Here is a 17,756-nt window from a genome sequence, read left to right as displayed (position 1 = left end):
CCCTGTGTTTCCCGGAAGCCTTTGAAAAGCAGCTCTGGCCAGTTTGGGATATTTAAATGGGCAATGAAATTTAGTACATAGCTAATTTAACTATACATCTGAGAGACATTCAGATTACTTTTTACCAGCATATGACCTGATTCTGCCATTGACTGTAGAAAGACCCCCTTGAATTCAATGGGGTCTCTCTCTGAGAGGGCAGGTGGAGTCAAATGCAGGATCAGGGCCTTTTTTAATTTTTAAACTATCTACTGCACGTGCTCAATAATTGAGTTTTTCAAATATAGATAACTATCAAATCAAACCAACTTCCTCTAGAATAGGGAAAGGCACTGTTCCTCCATTGAGGGCTATTTCCATTACTATTTTTTATTTCAAGTATTTTGGCTGAAAGGATGTTGACTATAATACTGTTAGGGTAGCTTTCAATGGGGGAAAATATAGTTTTTGCTACTCACATAACTAAAAAATGGCCAAACTTTTCTTCCCAGTTAAAATTCACCCCAACTCTATGGCCTAGTGGACAAAGCCCTAGACTGGGTCTCAGGAAGCCTGGGTTCTATTCTCAGCTCAACCACTGGTCTGTTGCTTGACCAAAGGGCAAGTTATTTCCCTTTTGTGCCTTAGTTTCCCATGTGTAAGATGGGGGTAAAAATGCTTGATTCCTTTGTAAAGCACTTGAAATCTGCTAATGGTAAGAGGTGGGTGTGATTATTAATCCTTCATTTTTGGACAGAGATCAAGCATTGAGACTTGCAGACAATAGTGAAAGTCTCAGAGTTCTGACACAAGGAAACTGCTAGGCAACCTTAAATAAACTAGGAAACAGGGTCCTATTATATATTTGTTACTGACACCTGCTTTAATTCACTTGCACAATGCCTTATATCTTCAGAGTGCTATATTAACATTCACATAATTATGTGACTCAATTAAATGTAAAATTCCAGAGGACATAACATTTTCAGTTTAGATTACTTGCCAATATTTGAATTAAGCCCCTTCAAGTTTACTGTCTTCATCTAAAAGATCAAAGAAGGATGTTGAGCTTTTGAATCTTTACATTTAAAAAGGTAAAGATTTCTTGTCTCATTGCAGGCATCACAGATTAGGAACACAATATACATTATCATGCTAAATTCTTTTGAGCTAAATGACTCATGGGATTGGCAACCACATATAGAATCTTCAGCATTTAACAAGCCAATTTAAATGCATGATCATGCATTATAATCTGATGGCCTACATGGAATGAAAGAGTGACTGCAGTCTAGTTCCTGGTGGACAACAGACAGCTATCATCATCACAAATGGTAGTCTATCTGTTACATTTCATGGCAGGCAAACAGAGAAGTGAAATAAAACCATAATATCTTGGTAGAAGCAACCTTCTAGCAATGTAACATTATGTTGTTGCTTAGAGTTCAGAGTGATAACACACAAGAATCCCCCCCTCCCCACACACACACACACCTGCTCTCTAAAAACAGAAAGCCTGTAATAAGCTGTGTTAAATTGTGGCTATCTGGAAGCTGACTGGTTGCTGCAAAGGCAAGTTCACCCTCTTCCCTACAAAGTCCCTAGCCTTCAAGCAGGACCAGAAAAAACTCACTGAGCATTTAGGATACAATTACCCTGCAGCTGGGAACATGCTTCCTAGTAGGAGTAGACAGACACATCTCTTTGAGCTCATATGATACAAATAGCTGTGGCAGCCAGGGGGTAGGACAGGCAGCAATGTGGGCTAGCTGCCTGACTACATACCCAGAGGGTCTGGGCAGGTATATACTCGGGCAGCTGGCCACCCTTGGTGTCCCAAAATATAATGCTATTTTTAGTATGCTAGCTCAAGCAGTCTGTGTACTCATGCTGTACATGCTGTGTACTCACCCCTTAGAGTGAGAGCTTACTGCTTCAACACACCACACTTGTTGACAGTCTTAAAGGTACCAACATTTAAAAGCCCATTCAATCCTTAAGTTTAAACAAAACAAAAACAAAACACACAAGCAAGTGGTCAAGACCAAGATACAGGCAAAATTTTTTTTTTTTTAAAGGAGTGCGGAAAACTTCAATATGACAAGCTGAGTTCACTATTTTCAAAGGGTAGACATATAGTCAGTGTGCAACCCTGATTTATTTCATAGCATCTTCACTTGAAATGGACTTTCATAACATGATGAGATGCCAAATAGGTCAACCTCCTTTTACTTCCATTATGGGCTCATTCTCTTTCTACAGCTTAAGGCTAATGTGTAATAATCACATCTGTTGCAGTTTTAAGGTTATTTGTCCCAGTCCATCTCCATTTAAATGGGTCACATATCTGTCACTTTTCTATTACAAATGGGAGAAAAACAAATGCTGAACCTACTGTACATGCATCTCTGATTGGATGCGGACTGAGAATCCAGAATAGCATCAGATTATATTAAGCGCTGAGAATCCCCACAAAATAGCCAGTAAGAAGGTTAAAATCATGCAGTCCTAGGGTAGAAATTATGACCTATTTTTTTGTACATGTGCATGCTTTTGCCCAATTGCCTAGGACCTTTGGCTGTGCCAAAAAAGTGCTGAAAAGCAACGACTGAAAAAGGCAGAATATGGGAAGTAGCCTAAAAAAAGGTGGCAGGCATGGGGGACCAAACATTAAAGGTGTAAGATACAGTAGGTACCAATCTGCTCTTATTTTACACAGTGTCATAATGGGAAAGCAAAATGAGGGCAAGTTACACCAACTTGCAAGTTTAACCCACACAACAGAGGCATAAATTACATATCACCTCTGAACACAGTCCTGTATTGCCTCTCACCCTTCTCACTCAGTTTGCTTTCTTCACCCTTCCTAGTTTCTGGGAGGGAGGTAGAGGGACCACAGTGATTCAGAAGCATGCAGGAGACTTGAGAAAATGTGTCAGGCAGTAAGGAAAGTATTCTATAGCAGGGAGCACTTGTGATTTCCCTCAGGTCTCTTTTTTACACTGAATAAATCTGACAAAGTTGCTAAAGAAAGAAATAGAGAGCCATAAAATGGAAGCAGTTTGTCCAGAAAAGTCCTCTAAGTGTCAGATGCAAACTATCAATAGTTGAGGACAAGATAAAAAACCTGTGTTGTGTTAATACTTGAGAAATATAAGAGTGCCACATCCATAAAGAGACATTTTGTCTAAAGTAGTCCTGAAATTTCCTAATGTTTGTATTGTTACCAAAAGGTCATAAGCAAAAATAAAACACTATGGGGAAGCAGAATAAATACCTAGAAGATAATGTGGGTTAAAAGGAGATATAATTTCATACTATAACAACTTAACATTATAAAATCTTGAGCATTACAGGATAAGAGGTAACAAACCATGAACAGTAGACAAAGATGTGTTAATAAAGAAAAAAGTCATATCTGACAAATACCATTTGATAACATTATAAAGTTAATGGGTTTCGGACATATATGCAGTAGATGTAAAATATATGGACAGTTGTGAAACTCATTCAATCACACTTGTAAACATTATTCAGATTATCTTGGTCATCAACTCTTTTGCCTGGATTGAAACTGGATTAGAGATAGCCCATGGAAATATACTGAATTAGTAGGCAATGTCCAATCTGTTCCCATTGGGATTAGGTCCAGAAACTTCATTAGACAGAGCACAATAATTAAATTCACAAATGGTAATATATCAAGAAGAACAAAGAAAAGTCAAGAAGGGATCTCTGGAGAATTTAAAAACATATTCTGGTATTGGCAAAATAAAGTTCAATTTGGAAAAATTCAAACAAATATAAATGAAAAAAACCCAAACATCAGATTTCTGACAGTTCTATTTCCCACAGCTCTATGATCCTAGATGTCCACTCCAACAAGGCCTGGAACCTCCAACCAACTTTCAGTGTAGTGTTTTCTTAGAGGCAGTGACCCTTCTTGCTTCATTTTGAAGATGGAATCCTCCTTCTTCAGGGTTTTCATTCAGACTGGATCTTAATTTCTGTCAGGAAAGTGCCACCGCAGCTTCAAATCCATGTGTCTTCCCTCCCACAAGGGAATGGGAGAGGGGAAATGCTCTTTCCTATGGTAGCGTGTGCGCTCATCTAGTCAATGGAGAATGTCAGCATGCCTGTTAGCTAGGCAAAAGAAAGCAGGATTTGGCCTCATGTTTCAATGAGACTTCCTGAAAATCACAGATTCCTCTGTGCTGCAGAAGTTGCTCTTACTAAGAGGACAGGTATACACTAGAAGTGCTACATTAGCGCAGCTGCACCGATGCAGCTTTGACCCTGCAATGTGGCTGGTGAAGAAGCTTTCCTGTCAGCATAATTGCTCCTCCACTGCAAGAGGCAGTAGCTATGTTGTCAGGAGAACATCTCCCATGACTTAGCATGGTGTGGACAGCACTTAGGTCACTGTAACTTGCATCACTCAGGGAGGTGTTTTTCAGACCCCTGAGCAACGCAGGTTACATCAATTTAAGCAGTAGTGTAGACTTGCCTTCGGTTGTACAGTCAAACTGTAGTTTACTGAATACCTGGCAATTTCAAATGTATCTATTATATTTTATGTAGATTATCAGCTTCTGACTCTTAATAAACCCTCTTAACATTTCATACTCTTAAAATGTATTAACCAAAATATTAATGCAGACTAATGCCATTTGCTATATCTTCTGAGAAAAAAATTGCACATTAGATGTTAGAACAAACAGTCTAGGTAAGAGCCAAGAACATTTTGATAATGAATATTGTTAAAAAAGGCATCATGTTCTGGGTTCAGTACACCCACACACTTATTAAAAAGTACCGTAAATTTGACACACAAAGTTTGGGAAAATTTTCAAAGGTGAAAATTAGATACCCAACTTCCATTGACAGTCACTAAATAAATTACAAAAACAAAGTCTCCCCATTATAAGATATTGACAATTTACAAGAACACACATTCCAATGGGATATGCAAAATTTCAGCTTGAACAGTTTTTCAAAGTTATAAAGGGCCTTATAATGGAAAATGTTGGGCAACCTTAATAATAGGCTGCAATACCAATCCCACCTACAATGAAGAAAGAATGACAAACCAAAAACAGGGCTTATTTCTCAGTAAAGGCCTGATTGTCTTCCCACCGAAATCAGTAGCAGTGCTCCTATTGACTTGGATGGCAGCAGGATCAGGCGAGAAAAGCACCAGTCCTTTTTTCCATAAGAGGATAAATTAGACCCTCATTTAGTGTTATTTACTTGCTCTTGTTATTCAGCTCTGATATTAAGAAACATTTTCTCCCCTTGTCAGGCAAAGTATTGTCTAGAAGCCTAATGATGCCTCCTCCTCAGCATCATTAGGTTACCTGATGGAGGATATGATTTATGTATATTGTAAAAGCATTTACTCCAGGGGGCCTTTTTAAAGCAGCAAGAGCAAAATTTTGTTCTATAGTAAACCGAACAGTAATGATAGGCTATTATTTTTGGGTGGCTGATGTTTGATTTCCTAGAGATGGAGACATTTGGCTTTTGATCTGATGTCATTACATGTTTTTGTGATGAAAGTAATTAATGACTGACTAGCATAGGGCACTACTATATTAGCAAACACTGCTCAGTTGTGCTGCTAAAACCCAGTGTGCAGTTTTCAGGTAATTTCACCTTTCGGCATTGCAAGAACACATTTCCTGGCTCAAACCAAAAAAGAATTTTAAATATACAGTTTAAAGATGTAATATTCCAGAGACGACTAGCAAGAATTGAAATGTAAAAATTCCTTTTACCAGCTAAACTTTGCTCAAGGAAGGGCTTATGTACCCACTACATTCTTCATTCCATAGTCACACAGTGGGATGCTGTAGGGATCTCTTTCAAATTTGATGCAGCCAAACAAATTAAGTCCTTTGCCAAAAACTTAAGTAGAACATACATACGTACATTCATTCTCAAGTCTTGCTGTCAAGGAATACTGTCAAATAACAGCCAGAAAGGCAGAAACAGAAGACGAGGGGAGAGGGATTGTTAACTAATTATGCACAAGATGACTGAAGATTTTTCTCATTTCTGCCTCTGCACTACAGGATGGTCTGCACGTCTATTCCATATTGACTCAACTGAACTAAAATGCAACACGTCTTAACTCCCATTAACTTGAATGATGTGAGACTACACTCTGATGACATATCATGCAAGGTGCTGAATGCCCTCGGATCTCATTGGCTTGCTAAGCAGGAAGAGATACCTGGATATTGGACTCAATGAATGTGGAGGCTACTGAACCCTTCTTACCTTGCAGTTCACACCACTGGATACAGCATTAGTGTAGCAACTATACTAATAAATAAAAATGCAAACTGCAAGACCATTATTCTTGAACACTTGTGTTATTCTTGAACAATTGTGATTTATGCACTTCATGGATATGCACCTAACAAAGCACAGTTCTGTTATACAATATATCAATATATCAATATATATCAATATATATATATATATATATGCTGTGTTCCCATCCCCCTATCCTTTTACATTTCAGTATTACTTCTGAGTTCCCTGGGTGTTGGTATTTTGTATAACCATTCAATAAATGATTTGAATGGAAGTGTCCTGGAGATATAAAAATGGATCCAGTTTGGCCAACTCATCATTCTATTATAAACACTGAGATGTTTTGTTTTCTTTAAAAAAAAACATCTCCGCTGCTAAAAATTAAGAGATTATCTTAATCCCGGCTGCTAAAAATTAAGAGACTATCAGTTTCCATTAGAAGAGTTCCGGGCTTCAGAAAAAAAAACATTAAATTATTTAAAAACCAAACAATTTTTAAACCAATCTCAATTTTTTTTGGTGGCCTTTTGTGTTGAAAAGTCACCAGTCGGGTTAGCAATGCAGGGGGTCCAAAGGCTCCAATCAGTCTTGCGACTACGTTGTGCTGTACAAAGAAACAATGATGTAGTTCCTGCCCCAAAGAGTTTACAATCTCTGTGCAAGATCTTTGGAGAGGGTCTATAATACTCTACCACAGTGCCCGGACACACAACAGCTGTTATATGTCCCTTCCAGTAGAATCACTAGAAAAGAATCCATATTTAGGACAGTGACCAGTAAGGCAGAAATGTATTCTCAGGCTAAGAGATTGGTCTTTTTGTTTCAAATAAGACAATACAATTCCTTGGCAGTCTCTCAAGTTACTTTTTACAAAGCTTTTTACACTGAAGAGCTTCTTCTTTCCCTCCCCATTATCTTTTGGGTGTTTTTTGTTTGGTTTTTCGTTTTTTTGCAGAAAATGTTTTAAAAAATACTTAGGTTAAGAAGAAAAGGCTTTGACTTAACAAGTTATAGTGTTGCATGAATCTCAATAGAGCAGATCAAAATAGCATCTTGATGCCTCTCATTATGAAGCACTGGTGTTTAGTTGTAGCTTTGTGAGGATTGCATAGCATGTATATACTACAGTTATTTTTGTTTGCTCAATGCAAATTAAGCTAAGATCAGTCTCCCTAAGGCTTCTTACAAAAACATGCAAGACAACCTATATTCCACCAGAACTTGGAAAAACCAGCAGTGTGACTTTTCACAATAATTTACATGTAAAATATTCTAGCTGACTACCATCAGCCAACTAACTATTACTTATAGAAAAGCTTGAGTTTGGAGCAGGTGTGGTTAAGAATAGATTCTAATATACTGTTTGTGAACTGATGCAGTCCATAGAAAGATAAAAATATTTAAAAACTGGAAGCCTCTGAAACTAGGCTATACGTGAGTTAAAGGCTAACCTAAAGTTATAAATCTACTTGCTAAGGAGAAAAAAGTGGGGGGAAAACTAGAAGAGTGTGGAACTGTGAGGGAGACAATCAGAAAGCTGAGTTCAACTGGCATTTTTCCTTAACTCCTACATACAACAAAGATCTTATAAAATTGTTTGAGGGGTTATATGCAAGAAGAGATGGGGGGGGGGAACCCCTCTGGTCAGAAGCCTCTGAAGGATGTCACAAACATCTATCCTAGCCTTATAAGTGAACTCCAGCTAGCAACATGACAACATCCAGTAAAAAGAAGATTACTCAAAGTCCTCATTCTGCTCCCAGTGAGGTCAACCTGGAATTTAGTTATCTGCTTTCTTGTAGCAGTTTAAAGTTCCAGATGATTAATTGCAACTTCAGTGACTTGAAACATCCTTAGGATGAGTAGAGAGATTCATGGGAAATACTTAGGGAAGGATTTTCAAAAGCAAATCGGCATTAATTGAACTCTACTTCTATTGAAGTCACTAGGAGTTCCCACTTGATTTTCAATTGTAGTTTAGTTAAGCCAACACTGTGTACTTTGCAAATCCCAAGCTGAGTTAGCCTGACAACTGCTCTATAAAACATTTTATTCTGATTTTGGCAATTCACCATCCCACTGGATGTGGATTTCCCTCACACAGTATAAAAAGGAGTCATGATTGTCTGTTACGGGGAATGACTTCTGGCAATCCACCCAACTCAAAGCTAGGGATTTTTGTGATGCTCTCTCTGGCACTGGTCACTCCCCTACCCAGGAGGTGGGGTAGCACCTAAATGAGAGAACGGAACCCACAACCACGTTAAAAAAAACTGGTTATTTCCAACTAATTTTGTAAGCTATTTACAGAAAAGCTGAAGAAGCACAATGACCACTGATGCTCCATCCCAAACTACAAGTGGTGAGAAGGAACTGAAATGGTGGTGATCCAGCAGCCCATGTATACCTTGGATGTGGCGCATCAGGAGGCGGGGACACATATATGGACACTGCTAGGGAAAATTCTCCCATCCTAGGTGCACATGCAACCTGAAGTGCACTACACATTGGGACAAAACATTTGAAAAAGAATCAGTGTTAGAAAATACTTATCTATTAATAAGCATACTACATGGGTACAAAGTGTAATTGTAAGACTATGTCCTCTGGAAGCCTTAGCACTGACATCAACTGACTTTTGATCAAGCCTGATATGAGGCATGAGATATACCTGCCCAACTTTGGGAGCTGGTTCATATTTATGACACAAGAAAAGATCATAATGAGGCTTAAATTCTGGTCAACATCCAAAACCACGTTATAATCAAACAATGAGATACCAAAAAACACTTGATGCACTTGATGCATACGTTGATTATTTAGGGTATATTATTAGGACAAGATTTGAGTAGATTTAGTAACTTGAAGTAGTGACCTAGAGATGTCCAACCTAACATGTTTCATTGTATTTTCAAAATGGATATTATAAGCAAACATGCAGAACCATGCACCTCCTGGGTATTTTTGACCTAGCTCAATCTTATTTGAAAAAATACATTGATGCCAAGAGTTCTAAAGCCATTTCGCAATTACTCCTAACAGCAAATTTGGATTTCAGCTGCTGGAATAAATATGTAGGGGAATCTCTGAAGAAAGATAGTTTTGGGAGTTGCAAATATGATATTGTTAAATAATGATGGAAAATGTAAAGATAGGACAGATATAGGTGGGTTTCACCAAGCATTATTCAAAGTTGGAACTATAAGAAGTGAGGATAATTATCCTTAAAATTGGAGATAAAAAAGAAAACGTCAAACTTTGTTTCAGTAAAACCAGCAGTAGCGGTGAAATAGTCCTTCATGTGTCATTCCACCAAAGAATTCATAGTGCCTCCAGTCATATATCGAGGAAGTTTCTATAAGTAAAAAAATATATATATATCACATTGCATGTTGACCTTAACAGTATCTACAGTGTCTTTGCTGCTTAAAAAAGAGTTAAGGACATGAAGATGAATCCCTAAGGAGATAGTTAAATGTTAGTTAAGGGAGTGAGGAAAAACACCAAGGAACCTTGGTTCCTGTCATGCAAATCCTTACTTAGGTGAATAGCGTCACTCACTTAACATTTTCAGGATCAGGACCCTGCTCGTTTTCCATACAGAACAAATGCACGCTCTAAGTCAGTGCAACCTGAGAGCAGTCCTGGAGTTCCATCTAATGTGAAATGTCAGAATTTAAATGTTCAGTCCCACTGCTAATTGGCTCAAACCCTGAAGGTGCTCAGATTCACCTGTTTTTCAATCTAGCTGATAATTCATTCATGATACTGTCACGCTGGCTGGATGGGGGGGGGCATTTATTACATTATTTAACATCAATATGTCAAAATCATAATAATTCATATGACATATGCCATGTCAGATACTGTTAGAAAGGCTACAATGTGCTAAGTAAGATGATAGTGTTTATGTTCATGTGTTATATGTGTAATGGAAGTTATGGATATGGTTGATATATCTGTATTTCAAATTCTGCTGTGTCTGGGACACACCCCAGACAGGATGGCTGCAACGATAGCCTGCTTAATGGCCCATTAAGAAATTTACAGGTACAAGGGGCCCAGGCGGAAAAGCCAGGGATATACCTGATGAGTCACTAGAACTTACTCGTGTGATTCTGGACTCCATTTTGGTTCCTGCAAAATTCCACAAGCAGCATGGCACAGATCAAAGGACATAAAAGGCAGCTGCCCAGGATCCACTTTGTCTTCAGCCACCAGTCTTTAATCTGTCTTTCAGTCATCACCTACCTCTGGATCAACTCATCTACTGAAGCTGTGAAACAAAGGACTGAGACCCATCCAGGTACTGGATGTATACCAGAGGGACTATACAAGCCTGCAAACTCCACAATTCTTCTAGAAACCTGATATATATGGACTTTCAAATCATTTGTACGTATCTGATTGCTTTAATCTTTTAACATTTCTCTTATAGTTTCTTTCTTTCTTTTTATAATAAACCTTCGGTTTTATTTACTAAAGGATTGGCTGGCAGCGTGATATTTTGGGTAAGATCTAAACTTATATTGATCTGGTACTGTGGCTGACCCTTTGGGGACAGGAGGAACCTTTTTGGTAAAGAGCATAGAGTTTTAAATAACTGGTCTCTTTATTGGACCTAGTGGCTGATTGGGAGCCAGAAACTGAAATGCAGTAAAGGGGACTGTGTATGTTTTTATTTTGGCTTCTCGATAACTAGTGTGGGGAATCAGAAGCGCTGTTTGTGGCTGGTTGGGAAGTCTGACTTCAGTGTCACTGACCAGTGTTGGGAGAATCTGCTCTCCTTTTACAGCCTGCCCTGACCTTGGCATTTTCAGGTGGCTACCCTAGGCACAGACGGTTCACAGATATTATAGCTGTTAGCTTTGTATCTTCCACAGATTTGATCAATATATGCTAAAGTATTCTTCAGTGATCGATGAGAACATAACTTTTAAATATTTGTTCTAGAATCAAGGCTTGCTTGGTTTATGGCCCGATGGTCCAGGTGTCTGTGTTCACTGAAAATCCTGTCCTGCATCGAGGTCAGTAAACACCAATCCTTTCCGTCTCCAGGACCAGTGGCTGTTCCCCATTTAGGCCCCCATCCTGCAATTAGCTGTGCCCATGTGGATTCAGCTCAGTGAGGCTTTGTGTAGGTACGATATCCACCTGCACACATCTGATTGTGGGATTGGGACCTATGCATCTTTGGGGCCTATGCGTCTATATTTATATGGCCTCTATTTCTGTAGTGGAGCACTTTTCAGGACTAAGTATGTCTTCCATAATGGAAGGCATGAGTCACTGTGAGAGACTTGAAGCTTTAATTTACTTTGTTGCTCTTTCTCCCACCCCAGCAGGCAGAAGTTTGTGTTTCATAGATTGGAAATTGTTGTGTGCCCTCTCCAGTGTGATGCAGAGACTAGAGCTGTTTGCTACTTCCTGATATTAGGATATCGTTAGGCTTTTGCCTGACAAGCTTTGCCTAACATACCTGTGTAAACATCAGGCAAAAGCAGTTGAGGCAATATGGTTATGTTAAGAATTCTTCAGAAAAGAGCTCTAAGAAGGTAAATGTTTAAGACTATAAGGTTTGAATCTTCAAAACTACCTCCAGCATTTGCATGACCATTGCCCATTAAACTTTAGTATGAATTGGGCATCCGGATTCTTTAGATAGCTTAGAAAAATCTCTGCCTAAACTCTTTGGATGGTATGTTTACAGTGTTTACACACTGGGCTTTGATACCTAATTGGTGCTTGTAGGTGATAGCACAATGTAGTTATAAAAGTGCAATATCTATAGTTCATGCACAGTAACCTCAGAAGCAAACATGTCCAAAAAACAAAACAAAACAAACAAACAAAAAAAAGCTACACAAATAGAAGAAAATAAGACAACTATTTTTAGAGTGCACAGGTCAGCTAATATTTCAGGTGCAACCATCCATTCTGTCCTCTCTTCTTCCCCAAGACACTATCACATAACATTGTTTCATTAAGTTAAGAGCTTTACTTATATTTCATGTAATTGTGGTGATTTCCCATGGAACTTTTATGCAAGATGCTTGTAAACTGAAGTGGAAAGTATCCTGGGAAAAACCTTTTAGAAATAGGGCTACAATACTGGACATGGTCTTTCCTTTCCTTTATCCCTCTCTGCCCCACCTCCAAAAATAGAAGAATTAGAGGTCTAGAACAAGATTCAGACAAACCAAGACAAATTTAGACCTACCTACATTTGTTAATTTGCTAATCTTACTCTGAAGTCATCTCATTCCTTCCTTTCAAGTAAGCTTTAGTACAAAGAGTCCCTAAGGGAGAAAAACAATGAAATTACTAATGGTATCCCAAAAACATTTTGCTAACCTCGGGCTACTTGAGAAATAAGGTGTACCTATAGTGTATTTTACTGTGAAGTAATTATAATTTACACTCTGAGATGTTACAAGATACAAGCTGTAGCCAAATGCTTCCATTCCTCTGGGTCTAATTACCTCATGATAATCATTCTAGTTGGTGCCACAATTAGTTTTAGTCAAAATCCCACATTGTTAGATAACATTTATACTTTTTTGATGCCAGGAAACTGACAAGCACATTTTACTTGTGTAGGTCCTATATATTAAATGTAACTCATGATAAATGACAGCCAGCCAGTCAGAATTTTCCCTTCCTGTAGTCAAGGAATGCAAGTAGCTCTATTTGTACTGCTCAAAGTAAAAATTTCAATTTTTTTAATATAAACCACTGATTGCATGGTTTCTTTACATATCAGGAAGGTTTACTTCAAACACTCTTCCCACTGACAGTCATTTTCAGTAGAAGTGAATTTTGGGGATTATTTTAATACACATATTTTGACAAAATAAAGTTGGAAGAAATAAGCCTTTCCAAATTTTCTTTACTGGAAGAGAACTACAATGCTGAGTGATAGTTTCAGTTCTATTGCAAAGTACATGATACACCCTCTTTGGGCACAGACATAACACTGATGAGACTCCTGATGCCACACTCAGGCTATGGCTACACTGACAGTGGCAAATTTGCCGCCGTCAGATCGATTTCTCTGGATCGACTGAGCGGTTAGTGCAGACCCGCTCAGTCGATCCAGGAATCGACGTACTAAGACCAGCTACAAAAGTAGTGCAGCACAGTGCAGATGGAGCGCAGAAGAGAAGCTAGGCAGTCGATGGGAGTTACGCAAGTTTTTTGCGTACTTTGCGTAACTACCGTCAACTGCCGCCAAATCTCACACATAAGTGTAGACAGGGCCTCAGAAACAATCGAATTCAGAATTTTATCTATAACAGTGCAACAGTTGGAGAATTTCATTTAGCACTTTGAAAAATTAAAATGACCTAGACTGAAGCACAGCTAGGAAGAAAATATTTTCATCCAAGTTCAAATATTTATGGAGGGTCTAAATTAATTTACAGTAGTATTAGTTAACTCAAGTTACAATATGACTAATCTAGACAAAGCTTTTGTGTTATTTTCCATGAAATCTCTTCTCTGAACTGATATTAGCTTCACTGAGGAACTGAAGGGGTCTCATCTGAGCCTCTTGTTGATAGAGCCAGGCCAGTGGTTTTTTGATGCTAGCTAATCACAAGGGATCAAAGGAACAAACAGCTGGGCTCCACTTCTGCAGCAAGAGAATCCCAGCTGTTAGTCTCTCTCAAAGGAGGTAGTTAAGCCTAGTGTGTAATTCAAATGATTTCACTAACCTTTCCCAGTCAAAAAAAGAGTTACCATTGGTCTAGTCTGTACTCATGAATGCAGCACCAGTGGGTAGGAAATAATTATGGTTTGGGCCAAATGACTTGGCTGCTGACAGAATCAGTTGCTAGGTAGGACCTTGAGGACCCTGTGTGAGAGGCTGGGAAGGTGTGAACATGGATGGTTGGGAGGGGAAGAGGAGTGTCAGGCCATCGGGGGCAACAGACGTTTAGAGGTGGATGGTAGGGAGGTTGAAGGTTTGATGAACTTTTTGTTCTTGATATGGGGTTGGGGATAAGGAGAGGAGTGTTGCTCAACCAGAAAGTGTCAGATATATTACTGACTGAGGTGGAAAGTTTTAAGTCCCTTATTCAGATTTTGACTGCCTATTACAATAGAAGTTGTACGGTTGTATGCCCCACTAAACATGGCATCAAGCTCAAAGTAAGAGTTCTCAAAACTTCCCCAATCTTGAGACCTGGTCACACACATTACACACTTAGAGGTAAGTTGGCAGCCATTTTTGATACTTTTGTGAAGGTCTGTAAAAATCATCTGGGACTTTTGTGTACTTGCATCCCTTGGTTTCACCTGTATCTTAGCAAAGAAACAATGTAGAAAAGTGTGAAAATATTTGTATTTTGGAGCACTGACACGAATATCAAAAATGGCATATGTAATCTCTAACCATCTGTATAAACAATGTGTTTAGATTCACTGCTTGTATATCAGGTTTTGCCCCAGTATCGTTTAAAAGAGCTATGAAATAAAACTTCTATGAATCATTTTATAATGGAAACTCCAGGTCATCTTCAAATAGTGACCAATCAGCAATTGTTATAAGACAGAGTTTTAAACAATAGTGGGTAATGTAAGTTAATGGAAATCTATTTTTTACTGGATGACTTGTTTTGCTTTATATAGAACAAGCTGAAATATAATTTTTCATGTTTCCACAAAGGAATGGAATTTAGATTTAGGCATCAACTCTTGATTGTTTCTTAAACTGTTTTCCCTTCATAGCTGGCTAACTGTCATCCAATTTTCAGAGGTGCCAACAGTTGGGATATACTTGGACTGTCAGAACCGAGGACTGATTGTTTTGGCATAGATGGTCTTCTTCTAAACTTTCTATGGGCAATTTGTTGCTCTACCTCAAAACATTGTTCAGCATAGTTGTGACAACATTGTGTTTTGCCTCATTTCTCAAGGGTGTCTTAGGATGGATAATTATTCTGATTTATACTTTATGAAACTGCTTTGATATAGAAGCAATTCTACAGGAATTATGAAATCTGTCTCCTCAGTGACCCCAAAATCCCAAAGAGTTGCCTCTGCAGCAGGACTTGTGGATAATTGCCTCCCTTCTCACAGGAATAAACCTGTTTGTCAATCAGCATCAGGAGTGGGCAGACATCTATGGATGTGAAGAGAGGGACAGAACTGTTAGATACTTGTGTGCAAGGGGAGGGAAGAAGAGGAAAAGAAATTTAGAAACTTGGAGAGATGAGACACAAAAAACTATTGAGCACTTTGGGGAGGGAGGGGGCAAAGAGAAGGAAAGCAAGTAAAACTGGATGGAGGGGGCTCACTTTGAATTTGTGCCTGGAGCCCATCTGAATATTGTTACATCCCTGGTGAAGTGTGTAGGATCCCAAAAGACTTCTGATGTTTTGGAAGGAGGCAGGAGGGTTTTAGCTGCTGGAGAACTGTCAGGGCACTTGCTGGTAGTGTGAAAATAAGAAAAGTTTGGACTCCTACCATTTGTATTTCAAGAGTGGAAAAGTGGGTTGCAGAAAGCAATTACGCAAACAGGGTTCCTAGGTGCAAGTCATGGGAGCTGACAAAATGTTTGTTGGGGTGGAATGTGGAGAGAAGGCAATGTAATGTCTGACATGGTTGCTCATTTCCCTTAATGAAATTTGGCCCTGTTATTGGTTGCAGCAATTTTTACCATTGCCATGAGTAGATGAAGACCCTCTGTATTCTGACCCTAATGGTCTAATCAAACTGTAATACATGGAACTTTAAAATATGAAGAGCTATGAGCCCTGCTGGGGCATTACTATCTTTTTTATGGTCACTAGATATGCGGTGTCTGTTTAATGTGAAGCACTGGAAACCATCATGAAAATCTAGATTAACTAACCACACAGGAATGAAAGCATTAGGAGACCGTGATCAGCAATTTCAGCACCTCTCATGAGTCTTGCTTCTTCATTTTCAAGCCCAGTAGTCCACATTAATCATCTTACACTTTTCCCCCCCAAATGGAGTGTCCCATATCATCTTACCCATACACAGAAAATAGAATTAAACCAGAGGGCAGCAGAGATGACATCTAACTCATTCCCAGACAGCAATGAGGATCAATTTGGCTGACCCAAATCCAACCATATATAATTTTGTCATAAAAGTCATCCCACGCTTTTCAGCTCTGCAGATTTTGCTTTCCCCCGAAAAATGTGATCCATCATTTCCCTTAATCTATAGTTAAAGTTAAACACATAGGACAAATATATTTAATGGCTTGTCAAGAGCCAACTGTGGTATGCTAGCCTCTAACAAGCACTGTCATTTCCCCAAGCATCAGAGTGATTGTTCCAAAAATATTCTAGGGAGGCAGGTCTAAACCTGTGCCCACCTCTCCCCAAACTTGGTAACTCCTCCTCATCCCCAATCAGGTGATTACCTTTCTTCCTGCCCCTTTCTGGAGCTGTTTTTCCCCTTCACAGTCCTACATCATTGCTGCCTTCTTGGGTGTTGGTATCCCTTCTTTCTGCCCATGGAATGATCCCTTCTTTCTGCCCATGGAATGAGCCTTTTTTTTCACAGTCCTTTTCATTGCTGCCTTCTTGGGTGTTGGTATCCCCAGCTCTTCCTACTCCCAGCTTCCCCTGAGAAGAGTAATACATTTGAGTCTGCTGTCTTTTCCTCCCTTTCTCCCCCATGAAATTCTCTGTCACAACATTATAGTATAAAGTGTCCCTAGTCTGTTTAAGTGAAATATAATTTCAACAAGTGAGATGACTTGTGCAAGTAGTTGTGCAACAGAATACTATTTTCTGGTAGATTGACAACAGTTTTTAACTGTGTGTTTTTAAAGTTATTTTAATAGATGTACTAATTATCTAGCACATGGGCTTATGAAAATAATGGGGCACAAATCGTAGTTATACAATACAAACAGGAATTTGATGGATTAAGACCAAAGCACATTTTGAAGTCTAATAAAAATAGAATACTGTCTTTTGAGGCTATAAATGAAAGCTAATACTTTAACAACCCCCTATAGCATGGATTTTTTTCTCACTTCGCCAGCTCAAGGATGATACAAGAGGATCTCTTTATCCAGAGATAATGGAAAGTGAACCAACACCTTCTCATTAATGACTTTCTTCACTGTCAAGTTAATTTATAACAACTGACATGCCGACCACACTAAAACTCAAGTGTGATGGTGCCTTTAACTCAAGTTAGCTGGGTCTGTCAGGTGTATAGACTAAAACTGGAGTGAGCACAATTTACCTGCTAACATGACTACTCTGCAGTGTGGACGCAGGCTACCACCAAATACTAGCGCCACTAGTCCTCCAATGGTTTCCCACAATTCCCCCCACATGCCCAGAAATGACAGTCATAGTTCCCATAATTAACTGGGAAGAATTAATACAATGGCTCAGTTTACTGCAGCATTAAGAACAAAGGGGAGCTAGGTTAGCTGATCAAAGGGAGGTAGGCCAATTTGA

The 17,756-nt window shown here is 38.9% G+C and overlaps 1 long non-coding RNA gene across 1 annotated transcript; it reads right to left on the bottom strand.

Moving 5' to 3' along the window:
• Positions 1–8,843: 8,843 nt before the first annotated feature.
• On the bottom strand, positions 8,844–16,805 carry LOC137144669 (uncharacterized). Its single transcript, XR_010917451.1, has 3 exons — positions 16,700–16,805; positions 12,521–12,599; positions 8,844–9,655 (listed from the first exon to the last, which is right to left on the bottom strand). It is a non-coding gene; the product is annotated as an uncharacterized lncRNA (long non-coding RNA).
• Between the last annotated feature and the right edge of the window lie 951 nt (positions 16,806–17,756).

This window comes from Emydura macquarii, unplaced genomic scaffold (genome assembly GCF_026122565.2).
Source record: "Emydura macquarii macquarii isolate MOO-44397 ecotype Brisbane River unplaced genomic scaffold, CSIRO-AGI_Emac_v2 contig_3477, whole genome shotgun sequence".
NCBI classification, from domain to species: domain Eukaryota; kingdom Metazoa; phylum Chordata; order Testudines; family Chelidae; genus Emydura; species Emydura macquarii.
Note: the sequence above shows the minus strand (reverse complement) of the source record. Positions and strands in the feature narration are given on the sequence as shown.